This window comes from Peromyscus californicus, unplaced genomic scaffold, assembly GCF_007827085.1.
Source record: "Peromyscus californicus insignis strain IS unplaced genomic scaffold, ASM782708v3 Scaffold_12__1_contigs__length_115047231, whole genome shotgun sequence".
NCBI classification, from domain to species: Eukaryota; Metazoa; Chordata; class Mammalia; order Rodentia; family Cricetidae; genus Peromyscus; species Peromyscus californicus.
The window spans coordinates 84,186,420-84,213,659 of NW_026294413.1; the positions used below are offsets into that span (position 1 = coordinate 84,186,420).

General features: G+C 49.0%; 1 long non-coding RNA gene across 1 annotated transcript in view; it reads left to right on the plus strand.

The window, feature by feature from the left end:
* LOC128107574 (uncharacterized) overlaps positions 1-27,240 on the plus strand; it is a 103,868-nt gene that overhangs the window by 57,278 nt on the left and 19,350 nt on the right. Inside the window, exon 2 of the long non-coding RNA XR_008217133.1 lies at positions 22,488-22,626. This is a non-coding gene — a long non-coding RNA (uncharacterized LOC128107574). The remainder of the gene's footprint in view (positions 1-22,487; positions 22,627-27,240) is intronic.

The window sequence follows — 27,240 nt, forward strand, 5'->3', positions numbered from 1 at the left end:
GGTCATCTTAGCGAAAACTAGAGGAAGTCTCTTTAGGGATGGATGCTCAGGTGACTGAATGCTGATGAGGAACTGAGGTGGGTGGCGGGAGAGTTGAGGTGACCTAAGGTGAGACTTCCTCTTTCCCTCTTTTCTAGCAGTCTTGGAGTGAACATCTCGACATAGACCTTAGTTTCCTATCTGTATAACAAGTCTCCTCTGCCTGTATACAGTACCATGGCACATACACAGGAGAGCAGCTATACGCTCACTGAGTGGTCAGACAAGGACAGTCACAGTCAGGAGCAGCCAGACTGGGGGATCTGGTAGCCACAGTATCTTCTGTAGCCCCTGAGAGGGTTGAGAGGATTTGTACCTCACCTGCTGGGAGCCCACTCCCCTGTGGTACACTAATCCCAGCTGTCAGGTAGAGGTGAGTGCAGACGGCCCTGTTGGGGCTGATGGCTGGTGATTCCAAGTGCCAACCCTGCTCACTGATGGGTACTGCTTCCTGAAAGTGCTTTTCTGGAGCCAGCATCATGAAGGGTCCGGAGTGCATGTCTGATCCTGCCACCTACTGTATGACTCCAGCAACCTGGGAGTGGGCTCAGACAGCATCAGAGTAGATACTTAGGGATGCCGCTGTCACCCTGATGATGCCACCATCATTCTGACCGTAGTGTGAGTGAGTACCATCTGTTAACTCAGCATGTGTAGACCACCTCTAGCAGGGGCTTTGCAACAGGAAAGGAGAGGTGCCTTGGAATTGGCACCCTGAAATCCTAATATCCTTGCTACCCCTGAGTCATTTCACCTTCCCTATCATTCAACAGTGTTCAAGGACTCTGACTCAGGCACTGGAGTAAAATGTCTAGAATAGTGTGGGAAGCCAGGCCACTTCACAATCAAAACGAGAGAGCCCGGAGCTGGAAAAGACTGCCTGGAGGCAGAGACTATTGAGTTTAGCCAATCAGAGTGGAAGAGAAGAACACTGTAGGCTGAGGGACAGCATGGGAGTTAGGACACTGCACTGTGGTGACCAGTGACCTTAGAGATTTTCCATGATGGGAGTACAGCCCTCGCAGGGCTCCCTCTGAGCTCCAGGGACATCTATCTGGCCTCCCAGTGGGGCCAATCACAGCAGGGAGAGGAGGAATGTGTTCTGACCACTACAGTCTACACTCTCCTAACCTTGCCTGATTTACATCTCCCTTGCTTGGTTTCAACCCCATGCTGGGATCTGATGGGCTTCCCCAGGCCTGGCTTTCTCTGGCATGAACATCTCTATGACAGAATCCCTGAACATTGAATTCCATCTGGATTTATGCTTTCTGGAGGACCCCGGGTAACATAAGCTGAAAATGCTTCAAGAACCAAAGAGTCAAGCAAGCAAATGTAAATTTCAATGATGACGTGGCACATAGAGACGGAATCCAGGGCAAATGCAGTGGATGGGGCCATTTCTCAGAGCTGCGGTTTCCTGGGAACCAGAGTGCATGTTGGGTATACTGTAAACTCCTCCTGGGGAGAAAGTTGGTGGTTTTTTTTTTTTTTTTTTGTCTCCATGAGAACTTAATGAGACAGGGACCACCAACCGTGCAGGGCTTGTGTAGACAGCAAATGAACAAATCTGGGTTTGAACTGGGTCTATGGAGTGTAAAGTACCTCCTTGTCCCAAGATGTCCTATGGACACTTGAAACCTGTCCCTTCTCTGCCTCTGGCTGGCAGGATAATGCTTTGGCCAAGAAAGGAAACCTGGAACATGGAGCTTCTTAGAGAAATGGGGACTCTAGGGAACTGAAGAGATGGCTCAGAAGTCAAGAGCCCTTGCTGCTTTTCCAGAGGACCAGAGTTTAGTTCCCAATGCCCACATCAGGCAGCTCATAACTGCCTGCAACTCCAGCTCCAGGGGATCTAATGCCCTCTTCTGACCTCTGTGGGCACCCCCAGACACTGGACACACACACACTGGACTTTCTCTCTCTCTCTCCCTCTCTCTCTCTCTCTCTCTCTCTCTCTCTCTCTCTCTCTCTCTCACACACACACACACACACACACACACACACACACACACACACTCACACTTAAGAAAAAGGAACCCTAGAGAGAGCTGCAAGGGATCCATTGCACCGGGCAGGAAGAGGAGGGAGATGGAGGGGGACCCTCCATGGCACTGTAGTCCCTTGTTGACCCACCTCACTTCCTCTCACTCTGGGGATGGGACCCACACTAGCTTTCTTGTGATCTCAAAGGGAGAGAAGGCGGCCTGATGCCATTGATAGCTCTTCTACCAGGGAGTGGCTGGTCTGACACATGACCTCATCCTCACCAGGATTCTCAAAAGCTTGAAGGTCTAGCATTGGAGGAGAATGACTTGCCAGAGGTGGAAGGAAAGGAGAGAATCCTGACACTACATGCTTCCATCTTCTAGTGTGGAAGGTCTAAAACTAAGGCTGGGTGCTTCCTCCTGGGGCGGGGGTGAAGGCCAGGATGGCTCAGCATTGCCATGGGGGCTGGTCTCCCATCACTTGGGCCTGCTTCTGGGACACACCCCCAGCTCGGTGGGTTAGGCTTACTGCTGACAGAGGACAGATGCCAAAGTGCTCCTGGCTTTCCTCTGTTTCTATTTTCTATCTTGATGGAAAAATTGTGATTTTTCACACTGTCACGAAACCAATAGGTCCCTGACATATGTTTTTGTAATCTGTGTAGCTGGTTTCCTGTACTTCTGACAGTTCTATTACATGTCTGACAGTTATATGAAATTTTTCCTCTGGGAAGTTGAGGGGGACAGGTGCCTCCCCTCCACCATTGTAACTCCCCCCACCACTTACTCAAACTTATATTTGGAGACTGAAGAGCAGCCTGCATATTTTTCTTGTTCCTGCCCTGAGTTGGCTGCCAGCATCCTCCCGGGGAGGGAGGGTGAGGTTTACAACCCAAAACCCTGTGGGGTGCCCTGAACAACACGGGGTGTGGGGAAAGAAGGAGACCGGGGACTCTGGGGTCAACTGAGTTGATTCAGGTCCCCGTGGTGAACAAAGCAAGCTGCTTGCCTTAGAGCATCCTGCCCCGAGCCCTCCTAGAGTACACGGCCCTGTGCCAAGGGAGTGAGAGTGGCTACATGAGGATGCCACATGAAGATGAGCCACATAAAGACGGGCCCTGGTGTGTGGGCAGAGCTGTGGCTGTAGCCAATGTATGTACATGCATGCATGCCCGTGTAGATTTGTGCCGAGTTCAGTGTCGCACCTTTGTGAGACTACGCAGGAAGTTACAAGGCCATGCATGGTTCCTATATTTGGAAGGCCCTCAGGGGTATGCACCAGTTTAGTGCTACCCCCTTGGGTGGAGTTCCTACTCTGGGAAGACTCATTCTCTGGGCCGGGGATTGCACATTGGAAGCAAGTGTGCCAACAGTCACATATGGAGGGCAAGTCCGTGTCCAGGAGGAGATGCTGGGACATGTTTTGATTTAACTTGGCTACGGTTGCCTGGTGCTGAGGGCCCTATCTATCTTCAGGGCAAGTAGCAAAATAATAGGAACAGGGATAGTTGAAGACACTGGAGAGTAGAGAAAGATGGGCACCCCTGCCATGAGCACTGTCTGCCCAAGGAGGTGGGAGTCTGGCCACACTGGCCCCGTCACTACCTTTCTGGGTGGCTTTGGGCAAAGCCCATTATCTCCTAGCCTCTGACCAATGAGGAGGCTCTGAATATTACCTTGGGGATTTTCTGTGAAGTACATATAATACGCTACTTGCCCCACAACGGCACCCCAGGCGCTGGGAATGCACGAGCCGATGCAGCATCTCAGCCTGCCTTCGAGATGTTATTTGGGTCCTCTCAATCGACTTAGCCACTCTGATTTCCCTGTCTATGGAAAACGAGGCGTTGCCATGGCAACTGCCACATTACACGGGTGCCCGTACTGACGATGCCTCTGAGATACACAGCGGCTTCTCAAAGAGATACACTTTTCAACATGTCATGTAGGATTCTGTACTTGTTAGGGAGAATCGCATTTCCAGCAAAATGACATGCTTCTCTTGGGCTTGCAGACGCGCTGCTTGCGCCTTCCTTAAACAAAGAATTTCATTCACCGCCTCTCTCCTGCCTGTCTGGCCTGCCACCACCATCTGCCACCCTTCGTGAGCCCTTAATGCCCTTTAAGTAAAACCTGAAACTGGAGGCAAGGTGGTGGAGGGCGGGATTCCACTCATCAAGCCCAGCCCCCAGAGCTGCCTCCCAGATAGCAGAGGGACTCCAGGCTAGGTCTCACTAGTGGCCAGAGGTCAGCCAGCTGGAGATAGGGCCGGTGCCTCTGATAGTTTCCAGCAGCTCCTGGATTGTGATTTGACCTGATTTCTCTAGGTAGTGTTTGGAAGATGAATTGTTCATGGTCTGGCCTTACTCCAGGGTCAACTGTAGAGGGCCTTAGTGAGGGGCTGCTGTCCCCTGTGTGGCTGATGTTTTTACTGTATCCATATGTTTATCAGACCCACACTGGCTTTCTCTTCCCCGTCAGAAGATGGGTGGTGCATTAGGAGAACACTGGCTTTGGCCCTGCCAGCCTGGTGACCTAGGATCCACAAGTTCATCCCTGGATCTTGGTTCCGTCACCTTCCCAGAGGGCAGGTGAGCTAAACACTGAGAAAAGTGACTCTCATAGCATCTCTAGATCCCATCCTCCTTGGAGTCCAGTGTGGAAGACCAGGAGCCTCCTTTCTTCCAGATACTGGGATGTATATGAGCCACCATGCTGTTCTCAATGATGTCCGTGCTGATCCAGGGATGAGTCCTGACTTGGGGAATGCAAATCAGTAGCTTCCTGCCCTTAAGGTCAACTTGTATACATTGGCCCATATTGAAGGGTTACGATGACCATGTTGATGAGACACCAGGGCAAAACCAGCAAGTATTAACGCATCCTGGCGAATCAATGAATGGACATTATAAGGGGTCATCAAAGGTCAGTGTCGAATGAGCTAATGTGTGCTGAGTTGAGGGAAGTGTGCTTGGCACTCACATGGGTCCCTCGGGACTCACTGGCCATGCTCTGGGACAGATATGGCAAAGGACTCTGGGATACCTGGCTCAACTATGCCTCTGCAAGCAGTTCAGAAGAAGTTCAGACCAGCTTGTCAAAGGAGGGCGAACTCCCAGGTAATCACTGCAGGTGTAGAATGGACACCGATCCTGAGCAATTAAGAAACGGCGAGGTTTGCCTCAGATTAGAGTCAAATGGCCTCTGCCCTGGTCAATGAAGGTGGTTCACTGCCCTGGTCAATGAGGTAGTTCAAAAAAAAAAAGGAACTCATTCCTGAGAATAGGGCTGCACCAAATTTTGTTCTGAGGTTGTGCTGATCTCCAATGGTAAGAAGTGAGTAGGTCCTCAAGTATAAATTAGATCCAACACTATGTACAAGTAATTCAGCTTTGATAAAACCAATGATGGCCATAAGGAGGGAATCTGTTGCTTTAGGTTCTGGCCAAGCCTTTAATCTCTGTGCAGAAAAGTCCTCACTGAGACTAATACCACTCTAGCATCCCTTATCTGCCTCCTGGTGAGACACAGGACCTCCAGCCAGCATCCTATCTGTTTCTACCTCCAGGAGCCTCATATGGGTTCTCCCTGTCTCCAGCAGCCTAGTGCATCACAACTGAGTTTTCTAACCTGCAACACTGGTCACATCACTTTCCTGTCAAATGCCGTCTGATGGGTCTCTCTTCGAAAGCAGTTCAGGTCCCTCGGTGTGGTAACAAGGTCCTGCATGGCTGGATCTCTAGACTTTGGCCCCAATTCACCTCTCAGCCATGGGCTCTTTGTGTCTAGTGAGTCATGTGGCATCCTTCAGGTCTCAAAGGGTCTCTCTTCTTACTCTGGACCTTTGCACAGCTGGAAATCCTGTGTGTTCTCCATCTCTGAGACTGGCTGCTTCCTGTTCCTTTTCCATCACCCTCTACCCAGGTGTCAACCCACTACCTCCATGGGATGAGGATGGTCTTTGCTGTGGCAGAGACTGCATCTGTCTCCCAAGCATCTTTCTTCCTTTTCTACAGGGTCTTTTGTATTGATGAGACTCATGGTTACCATAACAAACGTGGCTCCCAAGCTCCCCTCCAGCCAGATAGGGTCATATGGCTGAATTCCAGTCCATAACATAAACATGGAAAGGCTTTTAGGAAGTGTCCCAAGAAGGAAGGATGCGTGATTTTTCTACTTCTCCTCCTTCCTGCAAGCTGGAATGCAAACTGATGCTGGAACTTGGGTATCCCTCTTTGGCGAGAATGGAAGCTACCTGCTAAGAAAGGCAGAGCAAACAGAGGATTAGGTGCTTGGCTCTCTGATGGCTTGAACACCGCTCCCTCCCCGACCCTCAGTCATTCCAGATTGCTTATCTTCAGACTTCTTTTATATGAGAGAGAAATAAGCTTCTATCTTGTACTGTTACTTCGAAGCTCACTCTAATTGGTGCAGGTGCACGCAACTGAATGCCTGCCAGTCTCAGCTCTCCCCTTCAACCAGACATTGGGAGGGGCAGGTGCTCCAGGGTGGGGACCTCTGTCTCTGTCAGCATCGATAATGCTATCTGGCTTTTCCCCACAGTCACAAGATGGTGTCAGCAGTTCCAAACATCAGCACCTCCAGAGGTGACTGGGATGGCTAGAGAGGGTAAAAGGTGCGCTCTTCACACACTTTAAGGTGATCTTTCTCCGGTGCTCCAGTCGGACTCCTCAGGGCATCTTCTCAAACAGAATCTTAACCCAAGAGAGACTGAGACAATGCAGCTCGGATTGCTTGACCTCTAGAAGGGACAAAACCTAGGGCTGGTGATACTTCCTTGCTGCTGGCATCTGTTCACTGATACCTTTTCAGGGCAGGATGTCGCCAAGAAATGTGATTGGCACCAGCTGACCCTAGAGCAGAGCTTCTAAGAGTGCAGTCTTGGAAGCTCTCTTTTGCTTTCTGCCTTGGTGGAGTCAACATCCTTGTGACCCATTCCCAAGAAAGGGCTGCCTAGGTGTGTGACACGGTCACTCTTACTTACCTTAAGGCAGTACCTGAGAAGTAAGTTCATAGCTTTGAGATACTTTGTGCCTGGTTCTCAAACTTGAATCTACTTCAGAGTCCCAAGAGGAGTTTTGCCTGGACTACAGAGGCCTCTAAGTGATCCAGAGCGTAGCTTGGGTGCCGAGGTTTCTAAATGTCTGCTCGTCAGTTCTGGTGCTCAGTCAAGAACAGCAGCTGGCTCAGAGTGTGAGATGAACTGGCCTTTTTGTCTTGGCAGTCCCTGTCCACCCTGGCTCTGCATTTGGTGGACCTTCTGCAATAGTTGGGTGAACTAATGAATGTTTGGGGCAAGATGAAGGGACCAATGTTGTTTGGTACAGCCCTTGAGTACTAGGATCACCGCCCTGTCTCCTCCTTGGTTGTTGCCTCCATCAGAGCTCTTCCCCAGGGCTCCTGGGATGCCTGTTGACTCTTCTGACAGTCCCCAAGGGCCACGTGAACCGGCACATCCACTCCCTCCTCAAGGAAAGCCAAAACAACACCCACCAAGAAGGCTCACATGCTGAACCACACACACAGCTTTGCTGGCTCTGACTGGAAGCCTGGCCTTCCCATCTCTCATCTGGCCACCAACTTTGATCCCAGAGAGATGTGTCACATAGTCCTGAAGGGGGCTGTCCATTGTTGGGGGGAGGGGGGGACGCAGGAAGGGATCCTGCCATCTTGGTTGGGTGGCATGGATTTCTGCTGTAAATACAGCCCGTCTGGGAAATGCCCAGGTGCTGTGTTTCAACAGCTCTGAAACCTAAAGCTCAGAAGGCTCTGAAATGCAAATATTTTGAAGGAAACATAAGGTAAACATGAGTGCTTATTTCCCCCTGATGAAAACAATATGCTGTTTGCTCTGAAATGTAAATAGGGTCTAGATGGCTTTTAAAGCAAGCCATGGCTCATATTTTTAGGGCCAGGGTAATAGTATCCCTAAAAATACTCTTGACAGAATCCACCCTCCTTTGTCCCAGACACCCTCTTTCCCAGCTCTGCTGCCTTCTCCCACAAACACTCTGAATCTACCTCCCCACTTCCAGTCTACACTACACTGAGACTGCATTCCCGCCCTCAACCCTCCTCTAATTTTCCCAGTACTGCCCCAGAGTTCCTTTTGGATAGAACCGGGTAGAGTAGGGGCTTGTCTGTAGCCAAAGGCATTTCACTGACTTGAAAGCGATTTTATGGCGCATTGAACTCTAATCAACTTTAATAAGTGTTTAATGCAGGAAGCACATTTTGCCCTGTAGCCCCAGGGTCCAGGCTGACCATGCCTGCTGGTGGCCCTCTTTTGGTCATGAGAGAAGGACAGCCGCTGGGGCTCCGTGGTTCGGGTGGGTGCAGGGAGTGACAGCTGCAGAGAAAGGAATAATTAGCGATCTCAACCCCCCATAATGAGTAGCTCCGTGATCCTTCTTGGAGCCATTAGGAACATCTATCTTATTAATGATTGTGCCCGACAGCCGCGGGCCCGGGTGCCCGCTCCTTTCTGATGGGGCTCACGTTCCTCATCTGCGCGCTGATGAACAAAGATGGAAGGTGGTCATTTGTCATCTCCCTTAGTAGAGGGGTCTGGGCTTTCTGGGCCAGCCATGGCCCTGGGGCTGCTTAAAAGACCTGCAGACATACCCCATGGACCACTAACCCTGGGGATGGCACCCTACTGTGACCCTCAATGCTGTCTGTGTCTGGAGGGACTTCCACCTGTGGAGTCCTCCCTCCCTGTCCCTGCCGCTCACCTGGTCTCCTGGAGTGTGCTGTTCTCTGGAGCATGGTGCAGGCGCCTGCTTAGAGGCTCCTGCAGGTGGGTGCTCTCCTGATCCACACATCTGGCTCCCAGAACTGAGACTGAAAAACAAGTGTTCCTCTGCTTCTTCAGGGTTTCTTGTGGGCCTGTGCTGTGCTGTGCCTAGGAAAGCATTTAGGGAAATAGCAGCTCTTCTTGGTCTGGTCTTTTCCATGGCAAAGCTTAAGGCAAGGGTTGCAGACGGCTATCTGTAACACAGGCTGCTTCTGCTTCTTAGATAGGAATCTAATTGGCCCGAAGATGTCTAATAATCGCAAAATAGACACATAAGATTCCGTATTTGCTGGGAAAAATGTAATTCTTGGACACACTGACTTGATCATTCCACCTGGTCAAACCTCATGGGCAACTGCTTTAAAATTTTTTAAATTCTGACAATTCACTTCAGACCCCCACCACTCCCTATTGTGCTGTGCCTTCTTTGACTTGTTCCTTTATATGATGTGTCTGTCCCTGCGTTTGAGTTACAGGGAACAATTTAGATCTGCGATTTTGTTTTTCATACCTTGCCTGGAGATCCATGTTCTAAAACTATAAAATAAGGAAAACCAGGGTTAAGCATCATACAGATCTCATGCCTTAGGACCCTACCTCTACCTCAGTGGCCTTAAAGTTTGTAGCAACTTTGAACACCGTTTGTAAGTTATTCTCATTGAGGTCGAGGAAGTAGCAGCATCCACAGAGTCATGGAACATAGCAGGACATAGCCTGTTGAAACCAGTGTCTTAGAGCTCAGAACTAATAAAGCAAGAGAAACCTTGGCTGATGATGGTTGTTCTCCAGGAGAAGCCTGGACAGCTGCCCATGGTGCATGCTTGCACACAACAGTGTGCCTCTCTGGTCGGTGTTTGCACCGGCTGTGTGGACCTTCCCACCCTTCGCATCCTGTTCTTTCCACAAGCATGTGGCTGCCGATGCAGGTGCCTACCTCTAGCCACTCAGCCCCCAGGCACACTCCAGCCTTTCATCTCACACCCTGGAATCAAGCTTTAAGGAGTATGAAGAATCACTCCTGCTCACTAACCAGGCAGAACCTGTTGCTGTAAGTGGTTCTGCCTAAACCGATTTGACTCAGATTTGGAGCATCTTTAAAGTGGGAGTATCTTTCCTGATGCTTTTCCTTAACTGAAGGGTCAGCACTTTTAAAAATCACATTTCACAAAATACCACATGAGCATAAAAGTAGTAGGACATTTGTTTAAGCCTCAAGCCACAGAGGGGACTTCTAAAGGGAACTGGAGGTTGTACGACTGCCTTGGATAACACCTGTTCTTCTGAATCAGGGTCACTGAAGAGCAATTATCAGGTTTTGGAGGGATGTACCATCTCTTTTTGCAACCACTTCACTCTGTTATTTTAAATTTGAAAGCAGCCATAGCTTTCCAATTGTGACTGTGCTTCAATAAAACTTTATTTGCGCCGGGCGGTGGTGGCGCACGCCTTTAATCCCAGCACTCGGGAGGCAGAGCCAGGCGGATCTCTGTGAGTTCGAGGCCAGCCTGGACTACCAAGTGAGTTCCAGGAAAGGCGCAAAGCTACACAGAGAAACCCTGTCTCGAAAAACCAAAAAAAAAAAAAAAAAAAAAAAACTTTATTTGCAAAATTGTAGTGGGTTGAATTTGGCCACTGTGGCTAATCCTTACTCTGGTCTATGTTGAGGACTCTGCACTGTCCTTAGAGCCACCTTAGTAGATACGTTTGACAGCAGTGATGGGGGTAGCTTTGGAACTTTCTAGTATCAGGTCCCTGATGCTAACTGTGCACAGACCCCACTAGTGAAAGCTTCATTCCTGACTTCAGACACACTCTGTCCGAGCATCAATATCCTCCAGAATCCCTGTCAGGGGCTGAGAATTCTATAGAATGGCCACAGATGCCATGAAAGAGCTAGGTCTAAGTTCACTGGAAAACATTGCTGAGCTTAGTTGGCGATGTCTGCTCTGAACAATGTGGGAAGACTTAGCACTCCGCGTGATGTGTGCTGACAAGAAGGGAGGTCTCTGTACCTGCTACCCTCTTCTCCAAACAGTATCTGATCTTCCAAGGTTTTGCCCTCTAACCTGTGATTGTCCTGTAGCCTGTCTTGTCTAGTCAGAAGAATGTCACTCTCTCAGGTGTGGATTGGGTGAGTTTGGAGAGAAGCTTCCCTGGGTCCAGGAAGTCCCCATAACGATGCTTAGTATTCATTGCCTTAAACTGAGGCCTAATCTCAGGAGGATGCTATTGGCTTCCCCTGAGATGTCAGATGGTATAGAAAGTGAGATGGACATCAGAGGCTAGGCAGGAGGTAGGGAGCAGTAGGCAGATAACCAGAAGGGTCCATACCAGGGGAAGGGAAGGTGCACAAAATGGTATTTCTGCCCAGGGGACAGTATATGTGAAGGTCTCTGTCAAGAAGGGAGGTGCATATTTGGGGAAGACAGGAACAAGGTAGGAGGCTGACTGGAGAAAGGGTTGTGAGATTTCTGACAGGCAGGGTATAGCACATCATGTGGAAGAATGGATTATCTTCCAGAGAGAGCATTTCAGCTGGGAGGCGAAGGCCTTCCTCCCTGGATCCCCTAAGTGATTCTGTCGTTGGAATCACCATCCACAATGTATTGGTCTCTGTAGGTTTGGCCAAAGCTGACACATAATTCCCAGAAGGCTTTTCTCTGAGTTGAAGTGTAGAGTGGATGCGGGTGAGATGTGGAAGGTAGAAGTCGCGAGGAGTTCATCGTTTTCAATAGGTCATGGCAACACAGAGCTGCAGAGTTCCCAGCAAGCCCTAGGGGTGAGTTTATTCTGTCTCCTGGTCTTGCCCACCAAGCTGGTAGTGGCTCAAGCCACCTCCCAGCACTAGACTGGAGAGATCCAGAGGTAGCTGACTGTCATGAAGTCCCCTGCACACCTATGCCTCCTCGGTCTTCCTCTGGTCATTTCCACCTGAGCTGGCTATATCAAATTGACACAAGCTAGAGTCATTTTGGAAGAGGGAACCCTAATTAAGACAACGCCTTCTCTAGATTGGCCTGTGGGAAAGCCTGTGGTTCATTTTCCTGATTAATGATTGATGTGGTAGGGCCCAGCCCACTGTGGGTGGTAGCTCTCCTAGGCTGGTGGCCCTGGGTATTATAAGAAAACACGGGCGGTGGTGGCGCACGCCTTTAATCCCAGCACTTGGGAGGCAGAGCCAGGCGGATCTCTGTGAGTTCGAGGCCAGCCTGGTCTCCAAAGCGAGTTCCAGGAAAGGCGCAAAGCTACACAGAGAAACCCTGTCTCGAAAAAAAAAAAAAAAAAAAAAGAAAACAGGCTAAGGAGCAAGTCAGTAAGGAAAACTCCTCCATGGCCACTGTATCCATTCCTGCCTTAAGTTCCTGCCCTGACTTCCCTGATGAAGCTCTTTGATGAAATAAACCCTTTCCTCCCCAAGTTGCTTTTGGTCACGGTGTTTTACCACAGCAATAGAAAAGTAAATAAGGCCGGGCGGTGGTGGCGCACGCCTTTAATCCCAGCACTCGGGAGGCAGAGCCAGGCGGATCGCTGTGAGTTCGAGGCCAGCCTGGGCTACCAAGTGAGTTCCAGGAAAGGCGCAAAGCTACACAGAGAAACCCTGTCTCGAAAAACCAAAAAAAAAAAAAAAGAAAAGTAAATAAGGTACCACCTTATCTCTGTGGGCTTCTGTAATGGTTGGTTTAGCTGTCAACTTGACTGGATGAAGAGAATCCAGAGGCTCATTTTTAAGGTGAGCTGCTGAAGGGGAATATAGAAGTATAGGGAAAAGGCATATGAAAGAGCCCAAATGTTCCCCTTCTACATGTGCAGAGCATCGTGGTTGCATAAACAGATCTGCAGTACTGTCTTAAGTGCCGTATGGGAGAAGGCATGGCCTCTCTGGTGTTAGGTAGGGACTCACAGTAAATGCTCAGGCTGCACACAGCGCAGGCAGGCTGCAAGGCTCTGAGACCTACAGTCCTTCTTGCTGTGAGTCACAGGCAGCTGCTGATCCACAACCATGTTTGACCTACAAAGCTAGCAATTTCATATGTTCCACCCTAATCGCCTCTCTGTGACTCTGTAAATGGGGTTAATAGCAGTACCACTCTCACAGGATTGTGGAGAGATTAAGTGAATTAACGCCTATGTGAACACCTGGGCGGGAACCTCGCGCAGCAAGCAGGTGGTAACAATAGCAAACACCCACTTGGAGCACCTACTATGTTCAGACGCTGTCAAGGGTACTACCTTGTTAGCTGGCAGGCTCTTAACAGCACGCTTGCAGCAAGTCCAGTCCCAACCCTACTTGACAGGAGGACGCTGAGCTCCAGAGGGGAGAAGTCACCCAAGTTTGTGTGGCTGGCACTTGGGGACCTTGGGTTTGAATCCAGCAGCCCTCAGATAGGATCAGTGAAAACTATTTTTCTATTTAGTGGGTTGATTGAGAGGTGTTAGGGGATGTAGGAGTCCCTAATAGCACTTGGGGTTGGAGAGCTACATTACCCAGGGTTCTTGGGAGAAACACACACACGTACACACGTACACACACACACACACACACACACACACACACACACACACACACACACACACACACACACATGCATACTCGTACGTGCACACAAACAGTAGTTATTAAATTGGCTTTCGTTATGGGGCTTCAGTAATCCAATAATGCTTGTCCACACAAGAGAATCAGCTTTCTGATCTGGGAAGTGGGTCATCTCAGCAGCCCCAGTCCAACACTGAAAGCCTAGAGCTCCCTGGAGAGTGGCAGGTATTAAGTCCATGTTGAAATGTCAAAGAAGGGTCTGGACCAATAGATAGAACTCAGCTGGTAAAGTGCTTGCCAAGCAAATACCAGGATGTGAATTTGATCCCCAGAACTCACCAAAAAGAGAGCCAAATGTTGTGGACACATTTGTGTCCCGGTGCTGTGGAAGTGGAGAAATGAAGGGTTCCTGGGGTTTACCTACCAGATACCAGAGCCAGACCCAGGTTCGGGGAGAGACCGTGCCTCAGAAAGCAAGGTGGATGATTTCTGAAGAACACGACATGTGATGATAAATATTTTTCCCCCGTTTCTTTCTATTCAGAAAAGTTAACCACAGTAAGAAATCAAGCCCAGACTTGCAACCTTCATCTACGTCCACAGTGATGTCACCAAAGACAGACTTGGTAAGAGACACTTGGTGGCCACCACTGTGGAGTGTTTCCACCAGGCAGATGCTGTTGACAGGAACAACCTTGAAGTTGGGGAGACAATGAGACTCAGAGAGATAATGGGAAAGCGAGGAGTTCTGAGTATTTATTGCTTTTGTTTTTAGTATAATTTATTTAATTGTGGGTTTATATAATCTAATTTTTAAATAATAGCTGTATTTAACACCCAGCTTATAAAACTTCTGAAAATTTAACAACTGGCTCCTGTGAGCTAATAGGAGCCGGCTCCAGTATGCCACCCCAGGGTTATTGTGGGAAGTAAATAATTTAATGCTTTCAAAATGCTCAGGAAACCTCAGCAGACTGAGTCAGCCCTCCATTATAATTAGCTGATTTTCTGGTGGGACTATTCTTTTTCTTGACTAGAGCTTGAATCCTAGCAGTCAGGGTTCGGGCAGATAGACTTCCCTTCCCCTACATTGAACCTGTTTTCATGAGGAGGACAAGAGCCCTGCTTCCGGACCGCCAGCACAAAGCCTGGCATGAGAAGCCAGGCTTTCTCCTCTTGGGCCTGGATGGAGATGGTTGTACCTTGTCTGACCTCTGACCACCTTAGAACTCTCTCGGCATCACAGCTACAGATGCACCCTCCACTAGCATCCTGGCCCTCCCTGGGGACTTCCCTGGTATTTTGCACACAGGACTTGGGACAGGGAGTGCTGACACAGGTCAGAAGGCTGGTGTTCTTTTTGGCTCCTTCCTGCTTCAGTCTCCTGCAGGAGATCAGGAAGTTTACAGATTTACTGAGCGGGGGCAGAGGTCACAGGAAGGCTCATCTCCCCACTGAGCCAGATTGGCTGGTGATTCAGTAGAGAGAAAGCCCTGACTCTTAGAACCTACATTTTGCTCAAATCCTGCCAGGGGGATTCACTCAGAGTCTCATGGAAGGAGTGAGAACGCTTATTTTATCCACGAGTGTTTATTAAGCATGGGCCAGTGGGCCAGGGTGCTGCTACTATAAAGACAAAAGTTCACAGCTTTTGCTCTCGGGAGATTTCATGACGGTACAGGGAAACAGTCTATAACAGCCAGGCTGCCACCAGCTGTCACCCAGTGCCACTTAGAGCGGGTGATAGTTGCTGATTGTGAAGGGTGTTGGCAGGCTCCTGGAAGGGTAATACATGGTTTACTGGTTGTGGAAGTGAGCGGGTACCTGTAAAATGGTTAAGGGGCAGAAGGAACAGCGCTTCAAGCAGGAAGTGCTGCCCCTCCACAAGCAAAGCCCAGGCGAAGTGGTCAGGGTGGGTCAAGCACCTGAGTGAAGGAACCAGGCAGCCAGAGAGTGAAGGACTCTCTCAATAGGTGAGGAGAGGTCTGCAGAGGCTGGACACGAATGGGTCAGGAAGTGAAGGAAGACAGCAAGACAATGCTGGTGCTTCCCTCCATTCTTCTCCAGTACCACCTACATGGGGCACATGCACTCTCTAGACATGGTGACCCCAAAAGTTAGACAGGTAGAGGGTAGAAAGGAGGAAGTGGGCAGAGAGGGAGGAGAGGAGGAGAGGTCAAGATGGAAAGGTCAATCATGGGTGCAGAATCGTCTGGCAACTGTGCCTCAAATTCACAGGGCCTCTGGAGAACCATGGGGCAGGCCGTCGAGTCTTCCCACTCATGTGTGGGCCGCCCCTGCAGCCCTGACTCCTTCTCTGCAACTTGGCCTTGCCTGTGTGCTGAAGCACCTGCTTACTGGACCCCTGGGGCAGAGAGAGTCCGAGATTCAACTTTATGCACTTGTTTTCAAAGAGGGAGTACACAGACGAGACACCAGTACCACAGGGACTATCTGGAGGGGAGTCAAGGGAGGGTGGGAGTACTTTCAGGGGCCTGGAATCCCAGCACTTGGCAGTGGAAGTAGTGGGAGGTGGGGGGGGGGCACAGATCCAGAACTACATACTAAATTTGAGCCAACCTAGGCTATGTGGTGATACTCGGCCTCCAAAGAGAGGGAATGAAATAAAAGGAGCCAGAGGAGAGCACCCCTGAAGGAGGAGTGGAGTCAGCAGGTCTGTCCAGGGAGGCACTTGAGGGGAGGCTCAGACCACTGAGTTTGGGTGAGGAAGTTTGGGTGACCCCAGAGTTGGCTCAGTCTGGTAGAGCAGGTTGCACAGGAGAAGAAGGGAGACTAGTGAATGGTCAGAGGCCATAATGTAATGGATGTTCTCTCTGGATGGTTAGGCATGGCAGAAAGGAAGGAATATGACCGCAGCAGCTGGTTGGTGTGGGTTGAGAGCCCACTGAAGGATCCAGGGAGACCCCAGTGCTCTTCGCTTTTGTTCAGTACTCTTTCCTTTACCATCCTGGTGAGTGTGTGCTGGGGTTGAGAAGAGGAAAGAGAAGAGAGGGAGAGAAAGGTTGTCCATTGGTGAATCCTTGAAACTGCCAGGAGCCAGGGAGAGCTGGTGTAGGATGCGGTCTCTGATATGATGACCTGGGGCCAGGGACTAGGCCTCTCTGAGCTTCAGCCTTCTTATCTATCCAACAAAGATAACCATTCTTCTCTCCCACAGCACTGTGGGCTTTGATGAGGGAAGTTAGAATGGAAAGGGTGGTGAGCTGGTCAGAGACACCTCATGATCAGACACTTTCTCTTGGGCCACCCTACCTGGATGCCAGCCCCAGCTCTGTAAAGCCCATGCATCAGGAAGATGTGGTGAGGAGCAGGGATGAAGAGTTACGTGTGTAGGGGCTAGTCCAAGCTGCCCTTGATCCACACCAGGCTCTAGGCTGCTGGCCAATTCTCCTCAGGGGGTGAGTTTTCCTATCATTTGAGATGAGATGAACTGAACTATAGTTGATGGGCAAATGCTTGATACTCTGTACCCCTGCGGGTCATCTTAGTAGATAAGGCATTCTTTCCGGGGAAGCTCAGGCAGTCTTGTTCACATGCTTCTTGACATGCGTTCCAGGTGGATCCTGTAATTCACTGAAAGGTCACGTGAGGTCTGGGATTAGAACTTCCCAGATGTCCTACATTCCCAGGCTTCATGTTTTACAGTGCTTTCCTCCAAGTGTCTAGAAACCAGCCCTGATCTTCTTCACTTTCTTGCAGTGGGGGTCTCCCCCACACCAGGATGCCTGTGCTCATGGGGTCATCCATGATTCCAGAAGAACAAGTTACAGAGTGTATTTCCTGTGTTGGCCAGCACAGTTACTTCTTCCTTTGTTCTCTTTAAACAATTGTAATGATAGGATAGAGTTCATCAACTAGATTATTCATGCACTGCAAGTTGACATCCAGTGGTCTTAAGCTCATTCTGTACCATTCTACCATCCCCATAAACAAATTAAGGGTATTTTCATCAGACAAGAGGAAACTCTATGCTCTTCGGCCATGACCTGCCAATCTCCCCTGTTTGGCCTAGCACTAGGCAACCACTCATTTTTAGTTTTAGCTTGGAGTTCCGAGTTCTGAATGTTTCGTGTGAATGGAACCATAAGTTGTATGTGCCTTTGTAACTGGCATCTCCCACTTAGCATAATGTTTCCATGGTTCATCCATATGGTAATTTGAGTTGGTGCTCCATTTCTTGTTATGGCTGAGTAATATTCCATGGCAGGATATGTCATATGTCTATCTACTCATCCACTGATGGGCATTTTGTCTCTTCCTACTGTTTGGAATCATGTTGCTATGAGCAGTTGTGTACAGGCTTCTTGTGTGGACTTGTGACTCATTTCTTGTGAGTAGATGCCTAGCAGTAGGGTTGCCATGTCACATGGAAACTCTGTTTCATGGCACGAGGAACTGTCGTACTCCTTCTGAAGTGGGATTTTCCACTTGGACTAGGGGTATGGTAAGAATCTTTGTGCTTCTTTGTTTCTAGATCTTTACCAGTTTTGCTATTTGTCTTGTCCCTCCAGTTCTCCCACTCGGTATTAAGGGGTAAGAAACCAGTTCTAGTTTGTATTTTCCTGAAGGTACACAATATTAAACACCTTTCTAGGTTCTTGTTGACCATTCCTAGATCTTTTCTTGGAGAAACATCTATTCCTTTTTAGTGGGATTGTCATTTTTATTATTGGATTGTCTGAGTTCTCTCTCTATACTGCATATATATCCCTTAGTAGATGTCTGATTTGCATTTATCTCTCCCCATTTACTGGGTCTCTTTTTTCCCCCTCACTTTTTTGATGATATTCTTTGAAGCACAAAGTTTTACTTTTTAGTGAAGTCCAATTTGTCTATTTTTTTTTAATTTTCTTGTTTCTATGTTTGGGGGTCACATCTAAGAAACTATGGTCCAATCTGAGATCACAAACATTTACCCCCATGTTTTCTTCTAAGAGGTGTCTAGTTTTAGCTTTTAAATTTGGAATTTTGATTCAGTTTTGGGTATCTTTACATATGGAGTGATGTAGGGATCCAATTTGGTCCTTCTGTGTGTTGTCCCAGCACTGCTTCGTGGAAAAGACTATTACTTCCCCATGAATTATATTTTGGCACCCTTTCCAAAGATGAATTGACTGTCAGTGGGAAGACGTCTTTCTGGATTCTCAATTTGACTCAATTAATCTCCATGTTTGTTCTTATGCCAATCCCACTCTGTCTTGATTACTGTAACTTGGAAGTAAGCTTTGAAATCAGGAAGTGTGAGTCCTCCAACTTCAGCTATTCTAAGCCTCCCTGAATTTCCAAGTGAGCTTTAGGATCGGCTTGTCCAGCCCTGCAAAGAAGCCAGCTGAGATTTTGCTGGGAACTGTGTTGCATCTATGGATGGATGTGCGAGTGTTTCCACCATACCAGCATTATGTTGCCCAATCCATGAACATACGATGTCTTCCTGTTCATTTGGAGCTTCCGTTTCCTTCAACAGCTTGGTAATTTTCTGAATGCAGACTTTGTGCTTCTCTTATGAGATGAGTTCCTGAATATATTTTAAAAATTATGATTGTATGTGTGTGTCTGTTATAAGTGTGTGTGTGTGTGTGTGTGTGTGTGTGCCAGAGTGCACATGTGGACTTTAGAGGTCAACTTTATGGAGTCAATTCTCTTTCTACCATTGGGTAGGCTCCAGGGATTGAACTCAGGTCCTCAGGCTAGTGTGGCAAGCACCTTTATCCTCTCAGCCATCTCACTCACCCTGAATTTCTGAGAATGGTGTTTTGACACCATTGCAAACAGAACTTCTTACCTAGTGTTATGTCCTGTGTTGACCTAGTAAAATGTCCATGGCAGGTGCACATGTTTGGACGCCTGGCTCCCAGCTAATGGTGCTGTCTTGGAAGGTTGTGGATCTCTGGGAAGGTAGGCTTAGCTGGAAGAAGTAGCACTAAGTACAGGCCTGGGGGTTATACCTGGGCAGTGTCCTCAGAACAGCCACTTCATGGCTTCATCTGCCAAGATGGCCTGGAACCATGAGCCAGAATTAATCCTCCCTCCATTAAGTGGCCCCTGTGAGGTGTTTTGTCCCAGTAATGAGAAGGGTAATTAATATATCTGCTTTCACTATCCTATTATTCACTTGAAGGCATTTCTCCTGTGGCACATACACGATCATGCGGACTTCCTGGGTGTGAAGCTCCTGGTTTGTTTCCATAGACAAAGACTTCACAGATACTCTCCACCTCACCCGTGCTAAGGGCATCATAACTCCATCTAATTGGGAGGCCTTGTTATTGCAACTGTTCATTTGTTGACTGATCTGTAGAGGGCCCCATCTGGACCACACAGCTTTAGGAGTGAGGGGCCAGGAGAGCAGGTGCACAGTTGTCCATATGGAACTTGCATTCTGGTGGACAAGGTGGGCAATAGACTGAGCAGTTCACTAAATCTGCCAGAATCGCAAGTGCTGTGGGGGAAAATAAATTCATTTTAAGGTAGACTGTTCAGGGGCACAAAGTCAGATTTAATGGGAGGGTAGAGAAGGATTCTTTTTGGATATAATTTGAGGACAAAACCAAGTATTGGGGGAGCCGAGTGGAGGGCCACAGGAGGAGGTCAACATGTGCCAGCCCCAGAAGGGAGCACACTGCAGGAGCTGACCTGGCTGAACCAGAAGCTGGGAACCTCAGTGAGGGAAGGAAGTTGAGGAGATAGACAAGGTCCCCAAGGGGTCAGAGCCACTTATTTGGCAGATCAATACAGGAGCAGAAAGCTGGGTGCGGTGGCGCATGCCTTTGATCCCAGCATTTGGAAGGCAGACAAGTGATCTCTGTGAGTTTGAGGAGAGCCTGGTCTACAGAGCGGGTTCCAGGACAGCCAGAGATACATAGTGAGAATCTGTCTCAACAAAACAAAGAAACAACAAACAAACAAACAAACAAATAAACAAACCCAAAACTAGCAACAGAGAGGGTACTGAATCCCAAAGAGGCGTAGTCTGCCCATGGTACCTCATGGTCTGTTTATCCACAGGCAGCCTCGGTTTCAACCCACAATGAGGATCCTGCTTGTAAATCCTGGGATAGAGGTTTGGCTCAACATTCATCTTCTACATGACCCATGGATGCAAGCATCCTTTGCTCTTAACTCACTTAGTCCGTAGCTGATCTGACCTCAGATGCTTCCTACATACAGTACAGGGCAGAGTGCTGCCCTGATGTCGTTCTCCTTTTCATTATTGCCAAGCTAATATCACTGCCTGTGGCTGACGGCTAGGTGGTTCAGCTTGTAGCAACAGGTGGCTGGGGAGTGTGGCTAAGTTGTCTGAAGGATAAATCCAGATAGAGAGACGCTCAATGTGGCAGTGCTAGGAGGGGTCAGCTACACTGTGTCCTTCCAGAAGGGGCTCAGGGACTCAGACCTAACCACTCTGCCTTCACTGCTTTGTACAGAAAATGGATAGGGCCCAGAGAAGCTACTACCTCCTAGGTAACGCAGGAAAACTGGAGGCAGAATAGAAACCAAACTCACAGTGTCTAGATCCGTAGTCCTTCCCCAGCATCCTATTGGTGGGTTGGAACCCAGTGGCCCCAAGGAAAGGAGAACAGTTAGAGTGTGTTTCCTGTAGATTGCCTGGCACTCAAGACCGAGTAAGTCCCTTCAGGCCAAATATCACTGGCTGACACACTCGGCTGGCCCAAGTGTTACCTGAGTAACACCCACTCTCGCTTAACTCTTTAGGGTGCAGCTGGCCTCCTTCATTAACTGGTATGTGCTGGCTGCTGTATTTTCCCTGTCCTCAACCTGGTCACCTCCCAGTGACCATTATTGGTACCATGTGCTCTAAGCCAGGCTTACAGAGCCCCTCTTTTGCCACGTGAGCTGATCTAGAAGATCTCTGTGGGGTGTGTGTGTGTGTGTGTGTGTGTGTGTGTGTGTGTGTGTGTGTGCAGAGATGACTGCAGATGGCATTTCGTACTCTTGAGAACCTAAAACTGGAAGACTGAAGTCAACAGAATAGCACACCCTGGGGCATTCAGGTGCCTGAATCCCATTGTTCCTGATCCCTGATCCCTGAGCCCTGCTCCTTTTGAGGAAGTTCCTGTGGGCTAGTGATGCCTACTTGGCCTTTTCATGGGCTGTGGGAATCCAGTTACCTACTCCTGGTCCAGAGCCAGCCAGGGCAAGACTTCTAGACCTTTGAGACACACAGAACTGTTAGGACACTCGTTTATTCCATGTGGTAACACTATTTCATGATAAAATGAAGAAATAAACATCTACTTAGCAGATCAGGAAACCAAGGTCACTTCATTTGGTTCCTTCAGACTTGGGGTTAGGGAACAAGTGTCTAAGTTCACAGAGCCAGACGGATGAGACCGACTTCCAGGAAGCTGGACTCTGCACCAGTCTGCCCAAACCTCTGGGCTAGAGAGTGGACATGGTCTAAGTCATCTTCCTGCAGGTCAGGGTTCCGTGGGATAAAATCCCTGAATGCCAGGGCCGGGCAGAGACTCTGAGATGGAGAACGGAGGTGGGAACATGTGGAGCTGTTTCCCCTGAGTAGCAGTTCCAAGAGGGAGGATAGAGGCTTGTAAGACGCAGGAAGCTCAGGAAACCCACAACATTCACAGGGCACCTCCCCAAGGTTATGCACACAGTACACAACTGCAGGCAGTGATGGGAAGCTGCCTGCAGATTGGTCAGGGAGCTCTAGGGGTGCATGGGAGGGCCTTTGGGGTGATACAGCTGCTTTCGAGTCACCTATCTTCCAGTATGTGACCCCAGTAAATGTATACGTTCACCAAGCTAGATGTGAGTGGAATCTTCCATTCTGTCTGTTGTTGGTGTTCTCTCCAGGGCTGATCACCTCTCCCCAGGAAAAGTCACACAACAGACCACAGAACAAGACACTTGGCAGGATAGCTACTGTGTGCTGGGCCTATGTTTTGTCACAGTGAAGTCAGTGTTTTAGGAGGAGGGCTGGGGATGAGAATGTCACACCTGCCTTCCTGTGTCGTGCCTCTGTCTTGTGACCAGACGGGAAGCTATGTCCTACTCCCAAAGTCGTGCCTGGTTCACTGACAACAAGTCCACCTCTGTGTCTCCCCCACAGGGCTCTTTCCTGTAACATGACCTCCGTATTTACCTGCCTAGAGCCAGTCCTTATAGAATGAGTGATAACTATGATGGCTGATTTCAATGACCAACTTGAGATGGAGAATTATCTGGGAGTCGGGCCTCAGAACATACTGGTAGGTGAACTATTTTTTTAATATTTATTTTCATTTATGTATATGTGTCTGTGTGAATGTATGCCATACATGGGCCGGTGCTCATGGAGGCCAGAAGACTGTAGGAATTCCTGGAGCTGGAATCACAGGCGGTTGTGAGCCACCCTAAGTGTGTTCTGTGAACTGAACTTGATCCTCTGAAGAGCAGCAAGTGCTTTTAATCAACCTGCCATTTCTCTTTCCCCAAGAATTACCTTGATCGGGTTAAAGTGGGAAGGCATGCCCACTATGTGCGGTACCATTCCCTAGGCATGGGTCCTGGGCTGCATAAGAAAGAGAAAGCTACGCACAAGCAGTCATTTCTCTCTGCTTCTTGACTATGGACGCAATATGACCAGCTGCCTCCAGCTCCAGCTGCTGTCATTTCCTTGCTATGATGAACTGCACCCTCAAACTGTGAGCTGGAATGAATCCTTTCTTCCTTACGTTGCTTTTGTCAGGAATTTTATCACTTATACAGTAGTAAAATGTGGTCAGTGTGAAGGTCCCAGATGGAAGCCTCAAACACTGGGCTTGGAGACACAAGATCTGGGGTTGGCATCCTGACTCAAGCAGGTCTTTGCTGTTTTATTGGGCTTGGCTACAGCAGACCCCTGTATCCAAGAGGGCCCTAGCCTCTAGTGGATGCCCAAACTGTAGATAGTACCAAAGCCTCTCTGTTATTCACTGTGGACCTCCTGTTCATTCTACCCACCATAGACCTTAGTAACCTTAGCATCCATGTTTTCATTTTACTATTAGTTGGTGGCATGCAGCATTCTATGGCTTTTCTTTGGCACATTTAAATTGCTAGCATCACTACCATTGTGTTTGGGACTCCTGTTAAGTAGTAAAGGAAGGGTTCCTTACATACAAACACCATGGCATTTTGACATGATAACCAGGAATTAGTCATGGATAGACAGCGTATGCCACGGACACACTGGAAGAGGCAACAGATATCCAGGGAAGAATGGAGAGCAGTAGGAGATCTCGTAGGATTACTCACACAGTTGCACAGTTTAAAACCCATGAGTTGTTGATTTCTGGAACTTGTTCTTTAATAATTTTCAAGGTCATAGTTGACTGAAACTCTGGAAAGCAAAACGTTGAAAAGGGGAGCTCCTGCAAACCTCTCCTCTCATATCCTTATTTACTGGGAGGGCTCAATGCCAGGGCAGGAGGTCCAGGTGCTGTACAAAAGCTCTGGGCACAGAACAGACCACGCCAGTCTCTGGTACACTGTGCTGTATATTAATGCTTCTGCACAGAACAGACCACGCCAGTCTCTGGTACACCGAGCTGTATATTGATGTTTCTGCACAGAACAGACCACACCAGTCTCTGGTACACTGGGCTGTATATTGATGCTTCTTGCAAAAAAGAATGCAGGAGAGCAGGGAGCCAGAGAGCCGTGTGACAGGCGGGACAGTGACTGAAGATTTAGTGAGATGACAAGTCGGGCTTTTCCAGTTCCTGATGCCAACAATTGCTTCCCTGTATGCCCGAGATGTGACTGTGCTAACTGCCTGTGATGTGCAACTTGTCCCTAGCCAGCATCTGCTTTTGCTTTCTTTCAGAGTCAGCCCCTCAGGAAATTCCCAGCAGACCCTGTGTGTGTGCCAGAGAAATTCCATCACTGCTCAGCTGCCGGCATCTTTCCAGCAGGGCACCTTGTTCTGAATGTTAAGGCAGCTTCACTTCCTGCAGGTGTTCCCCTTAGCACTCTCAGCAGGGACCTGAGGTAGGGTGTGGTTGAGCCACAGTCCTGGTTTGGGGTCCCCACACTGGCACAGACACGGAAAAACATGCCTACACCTGCCTGCACTGGCCTCTGCGGAGGCTCACTTGTCAATTGGCAGATCAGCCCTGCACCTTATTTCTCAGTCAGTGTCCCCGGCACCAGATGGGTTGAGCTGGTGGTAGTTGTGGCTTTGAAGACGAGCTGTGAGCTCACAGAGGCCATGTTGTTTTAGGGTCAGGTTAACGGTTGCAGGGATGTGGAGCTGGTCATGTGTTTACATGTGTCCCTTCCCTACCAGGGGCTTCGTGTACAGGGAGGGAAGAAGAAACACTCATAAACTTTCCCAGTTTCCCAGTGGACCCTACTGTATGCACTTCCCACCTGGGCAAGTGCTGTGGGGAAGGAGGCAGACTCTGGAGCCGGAACACCTGGCTTCAGCTGTCAGTACTGCCAACTGCAACCTTGATTGGTCTTGTGGGTAAGAAAGTAATCTTCTCTGTGCCCCAGTGTTCTTCTTATCTGTAACATGGAGAACAACAGTCCCTCACTAGTGCACCGCAGCCGTAAATAGGTTGCTGGGTACCAAGAGCTGGAATCAGAGCCTGGAAGTCAATGAGCCGGTAACAGGACTAAACATGATCTGAGCTGCTCTGTTCTAAGCCCAGCTCCAAAATCCATTCAGGTGATCTTTCTAGAAAGTAGGTGTGATCATGGTACAGCTATTCGAAGATTCCTCTGGGCTTAAAGTCTTAGCTTCTCCAGACGCCATGGCCTGTGAGTCCTACATTCTCCTCTTTTTTTTTTTGTTTTTTTTTTGTTTGTTTTTTTTGAGACAGGGTTTCTCTGTGTAGCTTTGCGCCTTTCCTGGATCTCACTCTGTAGACCAGGCTGGCCTCGAACTCACAGAGATCCACCTGCCTCTGCCTCCCGAGTGCTGGGATTAAAGGCGTGTGCTATCACTGCCCAGCATACATTCTCCTCTTAACCACATCTCTTGACAGTTTATCTCATACTTACCCTTCTCTTCTTTCCATCTAACAGTCGTTCAAATGGCCGGCCCCATGTCCCCATTTGCTTCCACCTGGGGTTCTTTTCTCTCCTTCCAGTACTTCTACCATCAACATAGTCCCTCAAGGGCAGCATGAACACATTTAAAGTTGTACATGCTAGGGGTGGGCAGGGACAAACTTGCTGTAATTGTTCATTTCTTTTAAAGGACTGCCATGCCCTTAAGAGAAAACTGTGCATTTTCGTGGGCACAACGAGACTGAGGGCTTGAGAGTGAGACCCCACCCACCAACAGTTCCAAGGCAGGAAGACTGAAAACCCATTTGTTAAAAAGGAGTGCCTGAAAAGAAAAAGCTAGAAGGGTACCACACTGAAGAACAGGTACTCAGGGAATCGCTTCCCATGCTTCGGCTGCACGGCCACATGGAAGCTGCTTCAAACAGGATCCAAAGGGCCAGGCTTCCCCTCAGACTGCCAACAGAACCTGGTGCTTTCCACATGGAGCTGGTTTTGTAAGTAGGGGATGCAAGAGTTAAGGGGTCACTGAGGTTTGCAAAGAGATTTCAGAGGAAAGCAAATGAGGTCAAGGGGTGGGTACCATGGTCGAGTTCCTGTGGGGAGCTCCCGAGGATGGTGTGCACGAAGCCTAAAGCGCAGGAAACACCCTAGGATGATGCTGGGAGTCTACTGAGGAAGGGGTAGGTGCCGAGTGGAGCCAGAGCAGGGGAGAGATCATGTGTGCTGCAGGCAGCAAAGAGAGAGGGGTGAAGCTACCCAAGGCTGTGGGAGATCTGATGATGTTATCAGGTGCTCCAAATGCCGGACATGGACCTGCAGGGTTTAATGTTTGCCCTGCTGGGATTTGGTCTTGCATCTGATTTATTATGATTATGTGAATTTATACATTGTGCTACCGTATACCAGAAGTCTATAACCTAGTTTTGAGTTTTATAGAGACTTCGGACTTTTGAAAAGTGTTGGGACTATCGAGACTATGGGGACTCTCCAATTTGGACCAGATGTATTTTTTTATTATTAAATAGCCATGAGCCGATGGGGACCAGGAGCAGAATGTCGTGGCTTGAATGTGAAGTGTTCCTCACAGGTTCATGGTTTGTACCCTTAGTCTGTAGTTGGTGGCACTGCTTTGGGACACTGTGGAGCACTTGAGACATGGAGCTTAGCTGGCAGACGTAGGCCATTAGGCCTTTAGGGTTTACAGCCCAGGCTTGCTTCTGGTGCCACTGTCTTCTTTCTGATCTGCCAACACAAGCCAGCATCTCTTCTATGAATGATGTCAGGACGGTAGTAAAGATGCTGTGAAGGTACCAGGGCCTTTGTGCATCCTCACCTTCTGGCCAGTGTCTGAAATCCCCTCATTATTGCTTTTCTGTTTACAGTTAAATCCTGGATACTGCCAGTGACCATCCCCAGGGGAGGATGATGCAGGAGCTGTTAACCACTTACCCCAGTGAGGTGAAGTCCCCAGCTCTTCTGAGAGTCTGCTTTAATGGGAGGGAATATGGTAGGGCTGAGGAGCTGCCTGCAGGGGTTTAGGAAAATAGCACCAGAGAGAGGCGGCAGATCAAATTCGTTTCCCTCTTTCTAGAGGGGGCTTAGTCATGGGGCTGAATATCAAGAAGCAGGACTCCACACTTGACCCAGAACAAGCCCTGCCCCTACCCAAACCATGTTTTCCTAAGCTCAGGGGCAGCTCCATAGAACATCTGTTTGCCCACTGAATAGAACCTTTCCCTGGCATGGAGATGGGCATGGCCATTTTCTCCCCATCAGCTTCCCCTGCATTTGGCCAGCTTTCCTCCACGGCTCCTGGGAGAGCGGTG